This window comes from Mustela lutreola, chromosome 6 (assembly GCF_030435805.1).
Source record: "Mustela lutreola isolate mMusLut2 chromosome 6, mMusLut2.pri, whole genome shotgun sequence".
NCBI classification, from domain to species: Eukaryota; Metazoa; Chordata; class Mammalia; order Carnivora; family Mustelidae; genus Mustela; species Mustela lutreola.
In genome coordinates this window covers 48,004,892-48,024,628 of record NC_081295.1, presented here as the reverse complement: position 1 = coordinate 48,024,628, position 19,737 = coordinate 48,004,892, and the positions used below count along the sequence as shown (strand labels likewise).

Here is a 19,737-nt window from a genome sequence, read left to right as displayed (position 1 = left end):
TAGTTCTTCTTTAAATGTTTGGTAGAATTCCCCTGGGAAGCCGTCTGGCCCTGGGCTTTTGTTTGTTTGGAGATTTTTAATGACTGTTTCAATCTCCTTACTGGTTATGGGTCTTTTCAGGCTTTCTATTTCTCCCTGGTTCAGATGTGGTAGTTTATATGTTTCTAGGAATGCATCCATTTCTTCCAGATTGTCAAATTTATTGCCGTAGAGTTGCTCATAGTATGTTCTTATAATAGTTTGTATTTCTTTGGTGTTAGTTGTGATCTCTCCTCTTTCATTAATGATTTTATTTATTTGGGTCCTTTCTCTTTTCTTTTTGATAAGTCGGGCCAGGGGTTTATCAATTTTATTAATTCTTTCAAAGAACAAGCTCCTACTTTCGTTGATTTGTTCTATTGTTTTTTTGGTTTCTATTTCATTGATTTCTGCTCTGATCTTTATGATTTCTCTTCTCCTGCTGGGCCTAGGGTTTCTTTCTTGTTCTTTCTCCAGCTCCTTTAGGTGTAGGGTTAGGTTGTGTACCTGAGACCTTTCTTGTTTCTTGAGAAAGGCTTGTACCGCTATATATTTTCCTCTCAGGACTGCCTTTGTTGTGTCCCACAGATTTTGAACCGTTGTATTTTCATTATCATTTGTTTCCATGATTTTTTTCAATTCTTCTTTAATTTCCTGGTTGACCCATTCATTCTTTAGAAGGATGCTGTTTAGTCTCCATGTATTTGGATTCTTTTCAAACTTCCTTTTGTGGTTGAGTTCTAGCTTTAGAGCATTGTGGTCTGAAAATATGCAGGGAATGATCCCAATCTTTTGATACCGGTTGAGTCCTGATTTAGGACCGAGGATGTGATCTATTCTGGAGAATGTTCCATGTGCACTAGAGAAGAATGTGTATTCTGTTGCTTTGGGTTGAAATGTTCTGAATATATCTGTGATGTCCATCTGGTCCAGTGTGCCGTTTAAGGCCTTTATTTCCTTGCTGATCTTTTGCTTGGATGATCTGTCCATTTCACTGAGGGGAGTGTTAAAGTTCCCTACTATTATTGTATTATTGTTGATGTGTTTCTTTGATTTTGTTATTAATTGGTTTATATAGTTAGCTGCTCCCACGTTGGGGGTCATAGATATTTAAAATTGTTAGATCTTCTTGTTGGACAGACCCTTTGAGTAGGATATAGTGTCCTTCCTCATCTCTTATTATAATCTTTGGCTTAAAATCTAATTGATCTGATATAAGGATTGCCACTCCTGCTTTCTTCTGATGTCCATTAGCATGGTAAATTCTTTTCCACCCCCTCACTTTAAATCTGGAGGTGTCTTCGGGCTTAAAATGAGTTTCTTGGAGGCAACATATAGATGGGTTTTGTTTTTTTATCCATTCTGATACACTGTGTCTTTTGACAGCGGCATTTAGCCCATTAACATTCAGGGTAACTATTGAGAGATATGAATTTAGGGCCATTGTATTGCCTGTAAGGTGACTGTTACTGTATATGGTCTGTGTTCTACCACTTGTAGGCTCTCTCTTTGCTTAGAGGACCCCTTTCAAGATTTCCTGTAAAGCTGGTTTGGTGTTTGCAAATTCTTTCAGTTTTTGTTTGTCCTGGAAGCTTTTAATCTCTCCTTCTATTTTCAATGATAGCCTAGCTGGATATAGTATTCTCGGCTGCATGTTTTTCTCGTTTAGTGCTCTGAAAATATCATGCCAGCTCTTTCTGGCCTGCCAGGTCTCTGTGGATAAGTCAGCTGCCAATCTAATATTTTTACCATTGAATGTTACAGACTTCTTTTCCCGGGCTGCTTTCAGGATTTTCTCTTTGTCACTGAGACTTGTAAATTTTACTATTAGGTGACGGGGTGTGGGCCTATTCTTATTGAGTCAAGGTGGCGGAGAAGTAGCAGGCTGAGACTACTTCAGCTAGCCAGAGATCAGCTAGATAGCTTATCTAAAGATTGCAAACACCTGAAAATCCATCGGCAGATCGAAGAGAAGAAGAACAGCAATTCTGGAAACAGAAAAACAACCACTTTCTGAAACGTGTTTTCTTTTTTTTTAAATTTTTTTTCTTTTTTTTTTTCTTTCTTTCTTCCTTTTTGAACCTTTTTTTATCCCCTTTCTCCCCCCTCACGATTTTGGATCTCTTCTAATTTGGTTAAAGCATATTTTCCTGGGGTTGTTGCCACCCTTTTAGTATTTTAATTGCCCCTTCATATACTCTTATCTGGACAAAATGACAAGACGGAAAAATTCAACACAAAAAAAAGAACAAGAGGCAGTACTGAAGGCTAGGGACCTAATCAATACAGACATTGATAATATGTCAGATCTAGAGTTCAGAATGACAATTCTCAAGGTTCTAACCGGGCTCAAAAAAGGCATGGAAGATATGAGAGAAACCCTCTCGAGAGATATAAAAGCCCTTTCTGGAGAAATAAAAGAACTAAAATCTAACCAAGTTGAAATCAAAAAAGCTATTAATGAGGTGCAATCAAAAGTGGAGGCTCTCACTGCTAGGATAAATGAGGCAGAAGAAAGAATTAGTGATATAGAAGACCAAATGACAGAGAATAAAGAAGCTGAGCAAAAGAGGGACAAACAGCTACTGGACCACGAGGGGAGAATTCGAGAGATAAGTGACACCATAAGACGAAACAACATTAGAATAATTGGGATTCCAGAAGAAGTAGAAAGAGAGAGGGGAGCAGAAGGTATACTGGAGAGAATTATTAGGGAGAATTTCCCCAATATGGCAAAGGGAACGAGCATCAAAATTCAGGAGGTTCAGAGAACGCCCCTCAAAATCAAAATTTTTTTACTGAAGATTTTATTTTTTAAGATTTTATTTATTTGACAGAGAGAGACACAGCAAGAGAAGGAACACAAGCAGGGGGGATGGGAGGAGGAGAAGCAGACCTTCCGCAGAGCAGGGAGCCTGATTGGGGGGAGGGGGGCTCGATCCCAGGATCCTGGGATCAGGACCTGAGCCAAAGGCAGATGTCTGCCCCAGATTAAGCCCCTCATAAGGCTCCCTGCTCAGCGGAGAGTCTGCTTCGCCCTCTCCCTCTTCCACTCCTTTTGTGCTCTCTCTCTCGCTCTCTCTCAAATAAATAAATAAATCTAAAAAATAAAAGAAAGAAAGAAAGTTATGCATACCAATCAAAGAATGCATTCTATGGTCTCCAAGAGGTCTGGAATCCTCTTTTCAAGAGTGCCCCTTAATGTGGGGTATCTTATCTAGGTTAAAGTTATCCCAGAATGGCCACTACAAATTATCCAAAAGTTCATCCATTTTGCAACTAAGGCTCAAGATCCTGGTCTATAGTGTTTATATAAGAAGTAGGAATTTCTGAGGGAGATGAGAACATTTTTTTTTTTTTTAAGATTTATTTATTTATTTATTTGACAGAGAGAGAGATCACAAGTTAGGCAGAGAGGCAGGCAGAGAGAGAGGAGGAAGCAGGCTCCCTGCTGAGCAGAGAGCCCAATGTGGGACTTGATCCCAGGACTCTGAGATCATGACCTGAGCCGAAGGCAGCGGCTTAACCCACTGAGCCACCCAGGGCCCCAGATGAGAACATTTTAGAACAGGTGGAACTATCTTTGCCTTTAGGTTCCTTAAAATGACAAATAAATGGGGAGTACAGTGATTTAACTCTTATCCCAAAACCCAGAGGATCCTGAGTTTTCTGTCCTTATGGACTGAAGTGTGACTTACCAACAGCTTCAAAAAACATAATGCTGATATACACCAAGTCAGGGAATTCTAACTCGGACCTAAGAGAACCTGACCCTCTAGCCGAAATTAGTGAGAAAGCAGTGAGTACGACTTCCATGGTTGCTCATCAACCTCAGAGTCATTGAAGGGGTCATCTTTGTATCCTATTTTTGACCCCAGAAACTGTCAAACATCTAAAAACACTAACCATTAAAACCATATCAGTAAAGTAGTATTTACTAAGAGTTTATTGTGCACAAATGTTTAAAAACTAGGAGCCTTCAAACTAATCTGTAAAAAAGCTCAGAGGTCTGACACTGCAAGATGGCTTGTAGAGTGAAAATGACAAAGTGTTTTAACCTTTACAATGATCGGTTATGGTTTATATAAGTCAGAGGATTGGTAAAAAAGTGATCATTTTACACCATTTTGGAAAAATGGCCTACGATTCTTTTATGGTTATCAGAGCAATACATTTATAAGAAATATATTTTGCTTGTGTTCATGAAATGAATTAGATTTAGTTTTGTTTACATGTTTTAAATGTTTTTGCCTAGTTAGGGGATTTTAAAGCCAAATATCCATTTATTTTATTTTAAAACTACTACTACTCAAAATATTTCAATAGAGATGACTTTATCTTTTGGTGATGACTTGGAATTATGGTCTTTAAAAAGTTTTCAAAGAATAGTATAATATTTCATATTCAGACTCAAGTCTGAAAGAAGGAACAAGGTATTAAAGATTTCTGATAGGCTCAATGTTCTAACAATTAGCATTAGATGAAAGCACTGTCTTTGATACCCATTTGCAAAATGAGTATTATTTCTAAAGCAGTTTCCACATTAATAAAATTGACAAATATTTGAAGAACGTAGAAAAAAAGGAATCAGTTGGCACATAACTCTTACAAAGTAAATATTTGTTGAATTAACAGATTTTTCCTCAGAGTACAAAGGTGCATGATTGCCCTGATTATATTATCACAAATTCTGTTAAGCAGATTCAGAATAAGTAGGATATTTTCTTGAGATGTTATAGCAAGGTGGAAAAGAACACAGATTTTGGAGAAAAGAAGTCTATGAATCAAGGCAGTCCTCCAGTTCCTCTTAACTGCATGATGATAAGTTCTTTAATCTCTAGACCTCATGTTTTACTTCTGGAAAAAAATGGAGATTGCAGCGAGTTTCTTTTTGGTTGAAGTCAAATACAGCCATTAATTAAAGCATTTAACACGGTAGTGGTCATGTAGTACATGATAACTACTCTTATTCCTCCACAGTTTTTAATGGGTTTTCAAAGAAAAAAATTAATAATATAAATATATCATAACATTGAACTACTACTGAACAATAATAGAGGAGATTCACTTTGTTTTGACAGAGAATAAATGATGCCACATGATGATTGCCTTTCTATTGCTAAGAAATCAAATGCGGCTTGCTTTACACATATTGAATTCCAGGGCCCCTTCTAGGGCACTGGGGTCAGCATCACATGCCTGAGTTACTCAGGAGAGTTAAGTCAGATAAGAAGATCCTTGTTCAGAGGCAGCATAGGTCTAGTGATTTCTAGAACCTAGACTAAAGAAAGTGCCAGGTAGAATTAATTTTATGTATGCTGTTGGTGAGCATGGACAGAAAGTCCGTGAAGAAGTGTAGGCAACATGAATCGTTATTCTCAGCAAAAGACCTTTCTTGCCAAAGGTAGACAGTAGGTGTGGTACTCATGCAAATGATGGAAAAGGATGACATATTGCATTTTAATTTATATTTTACTGCATAGGAGTGTTTCAATTCAACAAAAAGACAAGAGCCTTATTATTTCCTTGGCAGTTTTTTGTTAGTTTTTAACCCTGCTTACCTCCCAAATTAGATAAAATAACAGAAAAAGAGGTGAGGTTCTTAGGCTTAGGTAAGGGAAAAGCCTGTAAAAATTCTATGTGAAGTAGAATGGAAGAGCTTCCCTAACTGGAAAGAGTGTGATTCATGCTGTCAGAAACTGGACCAAAGATAAAGGCTATATAATGGCTATTTTCTTTTTATTTAATAAAAGCATGAATAGATATACATTTTTTTCTTTTTCAGATTAAAGACTAGTAACATAGGAATTTTTCAAAATATTTAAGATTGTTCTATCATCTAGAAAATCTAAGACTTTCAGGCAAATAGGACTGAAGCCATTATCTTTTTCCCTTTCAATAATGTTACTTTACTTTTGTTAAAGGATTTTTTTTTTTAATATAGAAACTCTATGAATTTGCGTGTCATCCTTGTGCAGGTGCCATGCTAATCTCCACATTGTTCCAATTTTAGTATATGTGCTGCTACAGTGAGCACTTGTTAATGAATTTTTAAGACTATATTAGTTAAAAATGGGGAAGAATTCATATGGAGATAAATAATGGTGAGTAATAGTGCAACAGAGTGATATACAAAACACGTACTATTCACATGAGAATGAAAACTGTACTGTGCCACTGTATGACAGTACAAGCACAGAGCAGCCTAATGTCAGTGGTGAAGCTTCATCAGGTCAGTCTCTCCTTGACCACAAATATTTAATGCTTTTTAATCAGCTCACAAAATTGAGTCTTACCACTCCTTGGGAATCCATGACAAAAAAGAGCTCTTTCCCAGTTTTTATAACTGAACATTTTAGGAGAAAGATGGAAACATGTTAGTCTTTTCGCCAAGGAATCAAGTGTTGTCTTTTTAAATGAATGAATGAATACATACATACATACATATATACATATATAAAATGAAGGCTGGCTTAGGAAGGCTGACTGTTTAGTTCTTCCAGATATACATTCTCTTTCAGCAGCCTGGTAGTCAGCTGCAAGTAAAACAATCTGAAATTGTTCTCATTGTCATCGTTTGACCCTTGTTTCTGAATTCAGTCCAGCATTTTTTGTACCAATGCTGAAGCACCATAAATTACACTTGCAGGAGCCCTTCAATGACCTGTTTGAAGAAACTGGTTATGGGGAGGGAGTCTAGTGTGGATTTTTGGCACCAGAACTTGGTACCCTGTGACTCAGTATACAGGAAATACAAAAGACTGCTTCTCTCCCTATGGTTTTAGAAAGGGGTCAAAACCCATGTTAGAAAAAATGAAAGAGATTCCCAAAATACAGAGAAAAACACATAGACTTACAAATAAATCTGGTCTCAAATTTCAAGGATATATTTTTATTCTTATTGTTTGAGTAACTATTTCAGGGCAGTTTCCCTTAAACCACACAGCACATAGATGTGTTTCTAAAAATTCTCTGAGAACAGAATCCAACTGAGGAAGTTCATCCCAAAGCAAAGCTACCAGCCCATGTTTTTTCCAATTTCTATGCTATATTCACCAAATAGCCACCGCTAAGACAGCAACTCATTCTTACCCTCCAGGACACTAAGGGAAACAAATAGATGAATAGAAATAAAGAGTAAATCACGTGCTGGATTCTTATAAATTAAATGAGTTTAGTTTGTGAAAATTACTAAACAACTTTTGAAATTAATAACTGTATTTTAAGAATTCTAAATATGGTAAACTCTACTAACTGTCTTGGTAAATTTTTGTGTCAGCTCTTAAGTCCCAGGTAAAAGAGGATGTTGGATGGAATGTAACCTACACTACTCAGTCCAGGAACAAGTCAGCCGTACAGAGGAAATGAAGACTATAAATAGATATAAAAACTCAATCTGTCTTTTGTCTTTCAACATTTACTGACTACTTTAACTCTTCACAAATGAAGAGTTGTATTAATGTGTATCATCCAAGCCTGAAATAAATGTTCAATCAATGTCTAAAGATGCCAGCCAATAAATCAAAATAAGTAGTTCTCAGAGCAAAGTTCCAGGAAGGGGACAAAATAAAAGGATTCCTATAGGATTCCTATAGGTATATCATAAGAGCTCCCAGATGACTTCTGGGGAGAAAAAGAAACAAAATCGGTAGCCTGGAGTATTTTAGGATGGCTAGATGGGAAATTGTGTCAACATGAAAATCGCAATGATTTACCAAAGATCCATAAACACATTCTCTTGGAATCTTTAATTAGTGGTGTGACTACTTAGGAGGACTATTTAGGACTAAGTAGTCTTAAGGACTACTTAGGGATTATTGAGCAATCTTATTTTGTAATTACTTGAAAACTACCATCTGTAGTTAAGAGTTCCCATGGCTCTTTTCATGTCTGTTTTGTAAAAATTGCACTCTACATGTTTCAGTTATGTTTTTACTTCTCTAAGGAGGACTGTTATGCAAATAGAAATGGACCCAGTCATAAATGTTCAAAGTTAAAAATTAAAATGTGTGTTATGTTTTCCTCTGTAAGCATTTCTGTATTTTACAGATTTCTTATTATTTTATCTAGGAATAATTCACATAAGATCAGAAGATTAGAGATACATTGTTTGAAGAATTAATGCTATGTTTAAAAATGGTCTTTTTTTCCTCAATATTTTCAATAGGAAATTAAATGTTCTTCATCCAACATGTTTGTTTGTTCATGTTTTTGTTTGTTTTTCATTCTTCAAACATATTACTAAAAGAATTTAAACAAATTGCCAAATTCAGAGTGAAAATGACAATAAGCCATTTTCCTATCAATATATGGAGGAATTAGTAACAGTTAAACCTAATAAAGCTTTTGTTGTTGTTTTTTAATGAGCTTTAAATTTTCAAATAATTGTAGAATTAGTTGTTCCAGATGTAAGTTGTGAGAATACAGAGAGAACATTTCTATCTTTTACCCAATTTTCCCCAGTGGTAACAGCTTACACATCTGTAATATAATATCATAACCAGAATATTGACACTGATGCAATACACTAATCTTATCCAGATATCTCCAGTTTTACTTGCACTCATTTGTGTGTGTGTGCGTTTGTATATACGAGTGTGTGCATTCTGTTCTATGCAGTTTGTCACATGTGTAAGTTTGTGTATCCACTACCATAGAATGGCTCTAACAACACAAGAATTCCTGGTAATTTCCTTTTATTACCCACACCTTCCAGCCCTTTATCACCCTCTATACTCCCTAACTCCCGGCAAAAATTAATTTGTTCTCTATCTCTATAAGTTTGTCATTTCAAGAATGTTATATAAATGTGAACATACAGTATGTGTGGGAATGACTTCTTTTACTCCATATGATTCCTTTGAGACTCACCCAAGTTGTCGTGTATACCAGTAAAATTTTTAAATATTAACACTGCTAAGTAATATAAGACAAACATAATCATAATCTTATGATGATTATAAGAATCTTTGAATGGTCTTTTTGGTGCTTCTCAATCATCTGGGGGCTTGTTAAACTAAAACCCAGCTAGTGGGCTCTACCCCTAGATCTCCTGATGCAATGGTCTGGAGAGGACCTGAGAATGCACATATCTGAAAGCGCCTCCTCAGTGAGACTGATGCTGACAACCTCAATTTAAATAACACTGCTTAAAAGGTATAATTAAGAGCACATTGTAACTCTAATTTGAAATATTGTTCTAAAATAATTCATTGCCATTTTTCTACACCCAAAGTTGTGGGTCTAAGAAAGAAAGTAATATTCTCAGTCTTATCAAGAGACTCTCCATTATTTCTAGGGGGATACCAGACTTTCTAAATCAGACAACAAATAAACAAAAAGAAAACAGGCAGTTTACATAAAAGGTAATACAAAGACTCTATAAAGTAAATAAACAAAAGTGTTTCTCAGTGGTAATCAAGGAAATACAAATTAAAGCAATGAGCTCATAAAATCTTTTTGACAAATATTTCAGAATTTGATAACACGACACATTGGTAAGGCAATAGAAAAACACATAGCCATAATAGCTAATGGACACAACTACTTTAATGACCAACTTTTTATAATTTACAATACCAGATATCTATACTATAAGAGAACCAAATTCATGTTCAGGGTAGCATATTTTAAGGAGCTTTTTGCAGTTTTCTAAAAAGTTAAAGATTCCTAAATGCCCATAAATAAATGAAAAACTAACAGCATTTACCAGTTTTAAGAAAATGTAATCACTCTCTATGTACAAAGGTGAAAATATTTGAAACAATGTGTATTGAAAAAGAAAGATAATATATATAGTCTTTTATAGCATTCGTATGCTACAAATAATAGCAAATAATTATTAAGCACTTACTACATGTTTGGCACTATAATAAGTAAATTACATGCATTAACTAATTACTTTATTCCTCAAAACAGCTGTGTAAGTAGAGTACCATTAATAATATCTAACATTCGATTTGTGGATCCAGTCCAAGATGGCAACATAGGAGGCTAGAAGTCCCTTCCTTCTGCAGACAAACCAACTGTATGGCTATACATTGAGCAATTTTCTCTGAAAGAATTCTAGAAACTGAGGGACTCCTATATATCAGATAAGCAAAAGCACCCACAAAGAAATGGGTAGAGAAGGCCAAGACACACTCACTCTAAACTCCACCCCAGCACAGAAACCATATAATCAGGAGGGAATTCCTAACTCCCAGTTTCTCCCTGAGAGAAAATGGCTTAGAACCCATATCCAACACCTTAACTTTTAAGACTCCATTCTGAGAGAGGGATCCCAAAACTTCTAGCTCTGAAAACCGATGGGGCTTACATCCACAAGGTCCACATGACTATTGGATCCTATAGGAGAAAAAGGAACAGTTCTTAATGGGTTCTACTCTAAAGGACTCACCATAGCTATCTCCACAGAGCTCTGGATAGGAGCGGAGGTGGGGGGGAGCAATGATTCAATCTTCCCAGTCTTCTCCTGAAAAAGGTCTATTTGCATACATTAAAAGCTACTTACTGAAGATAGAGATTCTAATTTGGCATACCTCTAGGAGCTAATTGCCATGCTCCCTGGAGACCAGGGGAGCCAGTGAACATTTCTGCCTTTTCCCTCTAGTCACACCAAATCACCAGCATCTCCCTAAAAGTAGCTTGTGCACATATCTGTACCCCAGCTTCAGTGGCTGCCATCTGAAGATTGGAATTTGGATTGCCTGGTCCTGATAGCCACTGGGACTTGCATTCAGAAGTTCAACGGGACTGTAGCAAATAAATAATCAGTTCTTAATTGGCTGTCCTCCCAGAGCTCAGAGCAGAAAGAATAAACAGAAACACCCATCTTTCAGTCTTTCTCTGAAAGAAGTCTATTTGTATACTTTCAAAGCTGTTGCCCATGGATCAAGTTTCTAATTTAGCACACACATCTTAGGGCTGAATGACATCATCCCTAGAGACCAGGGAAGCCTTTGGACATCTCTGTCCTTTCCCTCTAACCCACATCAAGTAGGCGGTATCTCACTAGAAAAAAGCTTGTTCACACATCTGGTACCCCAGGTTTTCTAACTGCTGCCTCGGGCACAGGCCCCTGGATCATTTGGCTTTGAGAGCCAGTATGCCTTCATATATACCACAGGACTACAGCAAACAAAAAGAGCAGTTTTTAATGAATACAGGAGCACCCTGTACCCCTCCCATGGCTTTACAACTGGGTCAGGCACAGGGAGAGCAGAAAAATGCTTAACTCCCAGTTTCTCTGAGGAAGGAACCTATCTACATACTTTTCTGCAGCTGTCTGAGGGTTCAACTTCTGATCAACTGGTGTTGAGGTAATAACTGTGATCCTCCCTTTTAGGACACTGATGAGTCTGGGCACACCCTCAAATATGGGGAGGCACCTGGAACAATGAAGGCAACTTGGGCATTCACAAGAGTTTAAGACAAAATGAAAAACTCAGGTCAGACTGATTGATGATACTGCTTCTACCCAAGACACTCTATCAATACTGGAAAAGTTGGCTATTTTTATCTAATGAGCAGAAACCAACACAGCATCAAGAAAAATAAAGAAATAGGGGACCATATTTCAAACAAAAGAACTCCAGAAACAGGTGTTAATAAAATGGAGAGAACTGCTTTTCTTAATAGAGAATGCAAATAACAACCATAATGTTCAGAGGTCAGGAAAACAATACATCAATGAGGTGAAAATTTCAAAGAAGAGATAGAAAATATGAAAAATGAAAAACTACTAAAAACGCAGAGCTGAAGAATACAAAACTGTACTAAAAAATTGTACTGAAAAATTCATTAGAGGGATTCAGTTTCAATAACAGATTAGATGAAACAGAAGAAAAAAATCAGTGAACCTGAAATCAAAGCACTGAAATTCATCTAATCTGAAAAGTGAAAATTTAAAAAAAAAAAATTTAAAACAGTGAAGATAGTTTAAGGGACTTTTAAAACCATCCAGAGGACCAATATACATATTATAGAGGTCCCAGAAGGAGAACAAAGAAAGAAAGTGTCAGAAAGCTTATTCAAAGAAATAATGGCTGAAAACTTCTCTAAAAGTGTAGAAAGTAATAGACATCCAGACCAAAGAAGCTTCAAAAGTTAAAAAAAAAAAAAAAATCCAAAGAAACACACAATGAGACACATCATAATTAAAGTGTCAAAAATTAAAGACTAAAAGAAAATCTTAAAGCAACAAGTGGAAAACAACTTGTTATATAAGACTATCAGTAGGGTTTTTAGTAGAAACTTTGTAGGCCAGAAGGGAGTGAGTGATATAGTCAAAGAGCTGAAAGGAAAAAAAAGAACCCCCAACTAAGAATACTCTACCTGGCAAAACTACCCTTCAAAATTGAAGGAGAGGTAAAGCATTTTCTGGATAGGAACACCTGGGTGGCTCAGTTGGTTAAGTGTCTGCCTTTGGCTTAGGTCATGATCTCAGTGTCCTTGGATCAAGTCCCACATTGGGGTCCTTGCTCAGCAGAGAGCCCACTTCTCTCTCTGCCTGCCTGCCATTCTCTCTCTCTCCCTGGCAAATAAATAAAATATTTTTTTTTAAATTCCAGGCAAGAAAACCCGAGGAGTTCATCTACTAGACTAGTCTTACAAATAATGTTAAAGTGAGTGCTTCAAGCTGAAATGAAAGATGCTAACTGGTAACAGGAAAACACATAAAAATATAAAACTTAGTGCTAAAGCTAACTGTAATTAAATTCAGAATACTCTAATACTGTAATGATGATGTGTAGATGACTTGTAACTCCAGTGTATACATGACAAAACAGAAAAATATGTGAATTAACAAAACTATAATAATTTTTGAATGGATATACAACCAAAAAGATGTAAATTGTGACATCAAAATATAAATTGTACAACAGTATCCAACAGTACATTAAAAGGATTATTCACCAGGACCAGGTGGGATTGATTCCTGGAATACAAAGGTGGTTCAACATTCAGAAGTCAATCAATGTTAAAAAGAACATTAATAAAAGAAAAGACAAGAACCATATGATCCTCTCAATTGATGCAGAAAAAGCATTTGACGAAATACAGCACCCTTACCTGATTGAAACTCTTCAAAGTATAGGGATGTGGGGACTATCTCAATATTACAAAAGCCATCTATGAAAAGCACACAGTTCATATAATTCTCAATGGGGAAAAACTGAGAGCTTTTCCCATAAGGTTAGGAACATGACAGGGATACCCACTCTCACCATTATTGTTCAACATAGTACTAGAAGTCCCAGCATCAGCAATCAAACAACAAAAAGAAATAAAAAGCATTCAAATTCTCAAAGAGGAGTCAAACTCAAAAGACTCCACCACCAAATCGCTAGAACTCATACAGCAATTTTGTCCTTTAACAGATGAATGGATAAAGAAGATGTGGTTCATACATACAATGGAATACTACTCAGCCATCAGAAAGGATGAATACCTACTGTTTGCATCAACATAGATGGAACTGGAGATTATGCTAAGTGAAATAAGTCAGGGAGAGAAAGACAATTATCATATGGTTTCATTCATACCTAGAACATAAGGAATAGCACAGAGAACCATAGGGGGAAGGGAGGGAAAATTAAATGGGAAGAAATCAGAGAGGGAGAAAAACCATTAGAGACTCTGGACTCTGGGAACCAAAGTGAGGGTTACATAAGGGACCGGAGTAAGGGGATGGGGCAACCAGGTGATGGGTATTAAGGAGGGCACATGTTGTGATGAGAAGTAGGTGTTATATGCAACTAATGAATCATTGAGCCCTACATCAAAAACTAATGATGTACTGTATATTGGCTAACTGAACATAATAATGAAAAATGTATAAAATGTGGATGAGTGTGTAGCACTTTTATATACATCTGAAGTTAAATTTTTGTCAGCTTAAAATAGACTGTTACAGATATAAGATATTTTATGTAATCTCCATGATAACCACAAAAAGAGAAAAAAAAAAGCCTACAGTACATACACAAAAAAAGAGAAAGTAATGAAGGCATATCACTTCAGAAAATTACCAAATCAAAAAGGAAGAGAATAAAGGAGAAAGGAAAGAACAAAGGAATTAGAAAACAATTAACAAAAAAGAAATAGTAAGCTCATAGCTATTAATAATTACTTTAATGTAAACAGACTAAATTCTCCAATAGAAATACAATGGCTAGGTTAATTTGAAAAAATAAGACCCACCTGTGTGCTATCTATAAGAGACTTCACACACAGACTGAAACTGATAGGATAGAAAAATAAAATTGCATGCAAATGGAAGGCAAAAGAAAGGAGAAGATATACTTATAAAAGACAATAGGGGAAACAAGAGAAAAAGGAAGTCATTATATAATAATAAAAGGATTAATTTATCAAGAAGATATAATGTTTGTAAACATTTATGCACCCAACGTAAGTATCTAAATATTAATGGAACTGAAGGGAGGCATAAGCAGCAATACCATAATAATAGCAGATTTCACTATCTAATTTTCAACAACGGATAGATCATCTAGACAGAAAATCAAGAAAGGAACATTAGACTTAAACTACACATTAGACCAGATGGACTTAACAGTCATTTATAGAACATTCTATCCAATAGCAAGAGCGGACACATTCTTTTCAAGTGCATATGCAATATTCTCCATGACAGATCATATATTAGTCTTAATAAATTTAAGAAGATTAAAATCATATCAAAAATCTTATCTGACCACAATAGTATGAAACTGGGAATCAATTAAGAGAAAACTGGAAAACTTACAAAAATATGATTAACAACATTCTCCTAACAGGCCAATGGGTCAAAGAAGAAATCAAATTAGAAATCAATAACTATCTTGAGACAAATGAAAGTGGAAACACATATACTAATGTTTATAGGATATAGCAAAAATAGCTCTACAATAAAAATTTATAGTGTTATATGCCTAATTTAAGACAAAATAAAGATCTCAAATTAAATACCTTAACACCACAAGCAACTAGAAAAAGAAGAGATATCTCCTCATACCTGTTAGAATGAGTATCATCAAAAAGATAAGAAATAACATGTTGGTGAGGATGTGGAGAAAAAGGAACCCTTTTTGCACTGTTGATAGATATGTAAACTGGTACAGTCACTATGGGAAACAGAATGGAGGTTCCTCAGGAAATTAAAAATAGATCATATGATCTATCATTTGATCTAGCAATCCCATTTCTGGGTATTTATCTAAATGAGATGAAAACAGGATCCCAAACAGATATCTGCACCCCTACATTTAGTAAGGTTTTATTAACAGCAGCCAAGATATGAAAGCAATCTAAGTGTCTTTCAACAGATGAATGAAGAACATGTGAGATATATATATATATATATATATATATATATATATATATATATACACACACACACACAATGTCATATTATTCAGCCATGAGAAAATGTCATCTGCTATTTGTAACAACATGGGTGTAATCTGACAGCATTTTGCTAAGTGAAACGTTACCAAGAAAGACAAATACTTTACAGTTTCACATATATGTGGCCTCTAAAAACGTTGAACTTGTAGAAATGGAAATTAGAATGGTGGTTACTAGGGGTGGGGGTTAGGAAGGAGCAGAGAGGATGGTAAGAGAAAAGGGGAAATGTTAGCTAGAGAGTACAGACTTCTAGCTACAAGATGAATAACTTCTGCGTATCTAATGTTAAGCATAGTGACTATAGTTAACAATATTTTATTATAAGCTTGAAAGTAGCTAAGAGAGAAGATCTTAAATATTCTCAACACAAAAAAGAAACTCTAATCATTTGCCATGATGCAGGTGTTAGCTAATGCTACACTGGTAATTGTCTTGCAATATATAAGTGTGTCAATCACCATGTTATACATCTTAAACTTACAGGGTTTATGTCTATTATATTTCAATAAAGCTGGAAAAAAATCACTTAAAAACTCACTATATATGCCAGGCATTATTCGAAGTAATTTAATAATAGCAACAGCTAATACTTACTGAATGCTTATTGAGTCCCAGGTGCTATTGTAAGCACACTATGCAACCCTATGAGGTACATATTATTTGTTTTTTATCTACTTACCTTACAGAATACTAGGGAGTACCTAATCCTAGGAAGGACCTAGGAATCAAAGGAATCAATAGTAAAGCTGGGCATGTTAACAACAACAATTCAAGATGTTTCTCTCTAGGTCATAATCATTAATTGATTCCACTTTAATGACATGGAAAGTTTGTCTCCCTAGCAAAGATCAGATTTTCAGAGAAGAGTCTTGGTTAGTTCAGTTTGGGGTAGATGTCTACCCTAGGATCAATCAGCTGTGTCCAGAGTGGCAAAATCAACAGCTCATACATAGTCAACAGAGACCCATCTGCATGTTTTTGACTGAGCTCTGGGATAGGTGAAGTTAGGAATAGGGCACAAGAACAAGGTTAAAAGCCCAGAGCTCATTGCAGCTCTGGTCTCTCTTACTCTGTGAAGTTGCTGGTAGAGGCAAATAATGACTGAGAGCTATTGATTCAACTAACATTTTGAAAAGTTCCCTGATCAGCTAAGCTGTATCTGGCATTTTAATAATTTGCCTTTGTATAATGTGCTATGGTTTACAAAGATCTTTTGCACAGACATTTATTTTCTTTTTTCCTTTATCCTCAAAACAACCACAGAAATAGAGGTAGTACAGATAGTATTCTCCCCAATTTTTATAGAGGAAGAAACTCAAGCTGACAAAAAGCTTGGCCAAAAGTCATTTGTTTGGAAAGGGGAAGTAGAACTGGGACTCAGACCTCTGAGTTTTTAATCCCCATCCAGTCATCTTCCCATTAATACTGGATGTGAATATTTAGTACTGGCTTGGGGAAGAGGTACTGAGCTGCTTATTTCATTGAGAAGGAAAAAGTTAATGCCAAGGAGGTGAATAATAGGGTCTAGATGAAAGATTAAACTAGCGATAAAGTGAAAATGATAGCAAAGAGAATTTATTCAGAAACAAACAGCAAATTTATTCATGGGATTTAGCTAACAAATGATAATGAGGAATAAAATATACTGTTATTCTAATTTAGGAAACACTCACTCTGTGAGGAATAAATAAAATGATTTTCTCTGATGATATGAAAATACTCCACACTCATATCAAGATGATGAACAATGTTGTCAGAATAGCATTAGCCTGCAGAAGGAAATCAGTGGTGAAAAAAGCAGGTTTAATTGTAACAGTCTTGCAGAAGATGCCCCTATAGGATTATTAAATAGTGAATTCATTGCAGATCTCTTTGCATTATCTGTGTCATGCAAGGTTTCAACTGGAATTACACAGCAAATGAAATTGTCAGGTCAGCGTCACACTTTCCTCCTCAGCCAAGTTAATTTTTCATTAGGAAATATCCCCAGGCTTTCCCCAAGAGGGTAAGGCACTTAAATAATGAGAATAAGAAATTGGCTAAGTATCTTTTGCAACATAGAAAATAATTATTTCACCTCGTTTCCTGAATTTTCTTCTCAGGCAATTACATTAATGTTACCTCTACATATGTCTGATAGAGTAAAAAGGTAATTTTAGTAAAATAGAATACTGTCACTCTTGCGGTCTCTTGTTGCTGTGAAACGAAGGACAGTATTTTGTCTCAGCAGTTATCAAACCTAAAGACTGAGACTTCAAAATTCAACATGCTTTTCACCAGTGATCCGGCAAATGGGTTCCAAAGATTTTATGTCAGTTAGCTGAATGATCAGTGGTGCAATTATTACTGTCATTCTCTGTGATAAATGTTGGATTGATTTAATTATATTAGCTCACTCTCATATTGAAAGAAAAAATTTTTTGTTTATATGGTGCTAAAGGTTCTTTCATACCTCCAAGATATGGAAAAGGAAAAAAGCAAGTCACAGAACAATGTTTCACATTCACTGGTGTGCACTCAGTGTCTAGCACAGAGGACAAGATGGAGGAACAACAAACAGTTGAGAATTGTTGCATCTAGGGAAAGAAGGGGAAGGCAGGAGGGGTGGCAGATCAGAGAAGGGGGACATTCATTTTTTTTTCTAAATATTTCTGTGTGGTTTGAATCTTTTACAACAATAACATATTCATGAATGATTTCTATGATTTTAAAAGCACAATAAAATAAAAGATTCATTCAGTCAATGAGAAATGGGTCTTTTTACTCACAATGTTGCTTAAAGGTTAATTTTTGTGAAATCAATTAATGGTTTTAGTTTCTAAAGGCTACTTTCTGTTTGGTTCTGTTACCCAGTAGCTCACTTCTCTAGGAGATTTTAATCATTTTTAAATGTAACTTTAAAAAGGTTTCAAATATTAAAATATGTCTAATATACTTTAAGTTTTAACTTTTGGCAACATTAAACAGAATCTGTCCAGAAATGAGACCATGGTACCACAAATTTAAAAATACTCTTACAACTTGTCATCTAATACTTTTTTCAGAGTGAAGAGGTTTAAAAAATTGTTTTAAAATTTTGGACTTATGGAGCGTCTGGGTAGCTCAGTGGATTAAGCCTCTGCCTTTGGCTCTGGTCATTATCTCAGGGTTCTGGGATGGAACCCCGCATCTGGGCTCTCTGCTCAGCGGGGAACCTGCTTCCCCCACTCTCTCTGCCTGCCTCTCTGCCTACTTGTGATCTCTCTGTGTCAAATAAATAAAAATCTTTAAAAAAATATTTTGGAGTTACTATGAGATAACATCCCTTTCCACAGTCATTTACCAAACTCTACAAGTAGTTTAAATCCTCAGTTTGGGTCCCTAAAGCACTTCTTTGGGTGATGTTGTGTTTTTGTTTTCTTTTGCAGTTTAGTAATTACTATTGGAAAAGTTGTGTAACTACCTATTTGTTGAGAGGCACAAAGAGGGAAGAGAAAGAAGACTCTCAGGTTGTCCTTCTTGGTCACTTTGACAAACTCAGTGTCTTCAGTTTACATTAGCTTCAAATGTTGCAGTTCCTAGATGCTTCTTCATGGTCTTCCGTTCTTAAACTCTGTGGGCAATCTGGTTTTTACCCAAGTCTCAATTGTCACAGGTACACAATATTCTGAAATCCCATCCGAGATCTTTACAGTGAGTCTCAGGTTCCTCCCTCCAGCTGCAGTGCAGGGTATCCAATTATATGCCACACAGACATGATGAAAGTAAAAGTATAAAAGTGGACTCATCTCTCTCTACCCCAAACCTACTCTATCTACTATGAACCCAGCAGTTTCCAACCAGTAGTGATTTTGTCTCCCCAGGGATACTTGGTAATATCTAGAGACAACTGAAGTAGAGGAGTATTGCTGGCATATGATGGGTAGATCCAGAGATGCCACTAAACATTTTAAATTTTATAGAACATGTCCTCACAAACACACAGCAAAGAATTTTCTGGTTCCAAATAGAAATTGGTTAATAGGGCCAAGTTTTAAAGATTCATTTCCAAAATGGTTGAGAAATTGTTAATTTAATGGTTAATTAACAGTTAATGAGTTAACATTTCAGAGAACAAGAACACCATTAACCATCTTTGAAGTCATCCTTACATTCTTCCTTTCTTCCTTTCCACATCTAGATATTTATCAGTCCCACAGATTCGAGATACAATCCATCTCCATGTTGCCATCATCATAGCCAAGACTTCATTCATACTATTGCCTACACTACATAATTCCTTTCATTAATCTCCCCTCTCCCTATTTCGCTGTCCATCAATTTCTTTGC

General features: G+C 35.8%; 1 non-coding gene across 1 annotated transcript; it reads right to left on the bottom strand.

The window, feature by feature from the left end:
• Positions 1-5,952: 5,952 nt before the first annotated feature.
• Positions 5,953-6,055, bottom strand: LOC131834947 (U6 spliceosomal RNA). Its single transcript, XR_009355038.1, has one exon. It is a non-coding gene; the product is annotated as a U6 spliceosomal RNA (small nuclear RNA).
• Positions 6,056-19,737: the final 13,682 nt, after the last annotated feature.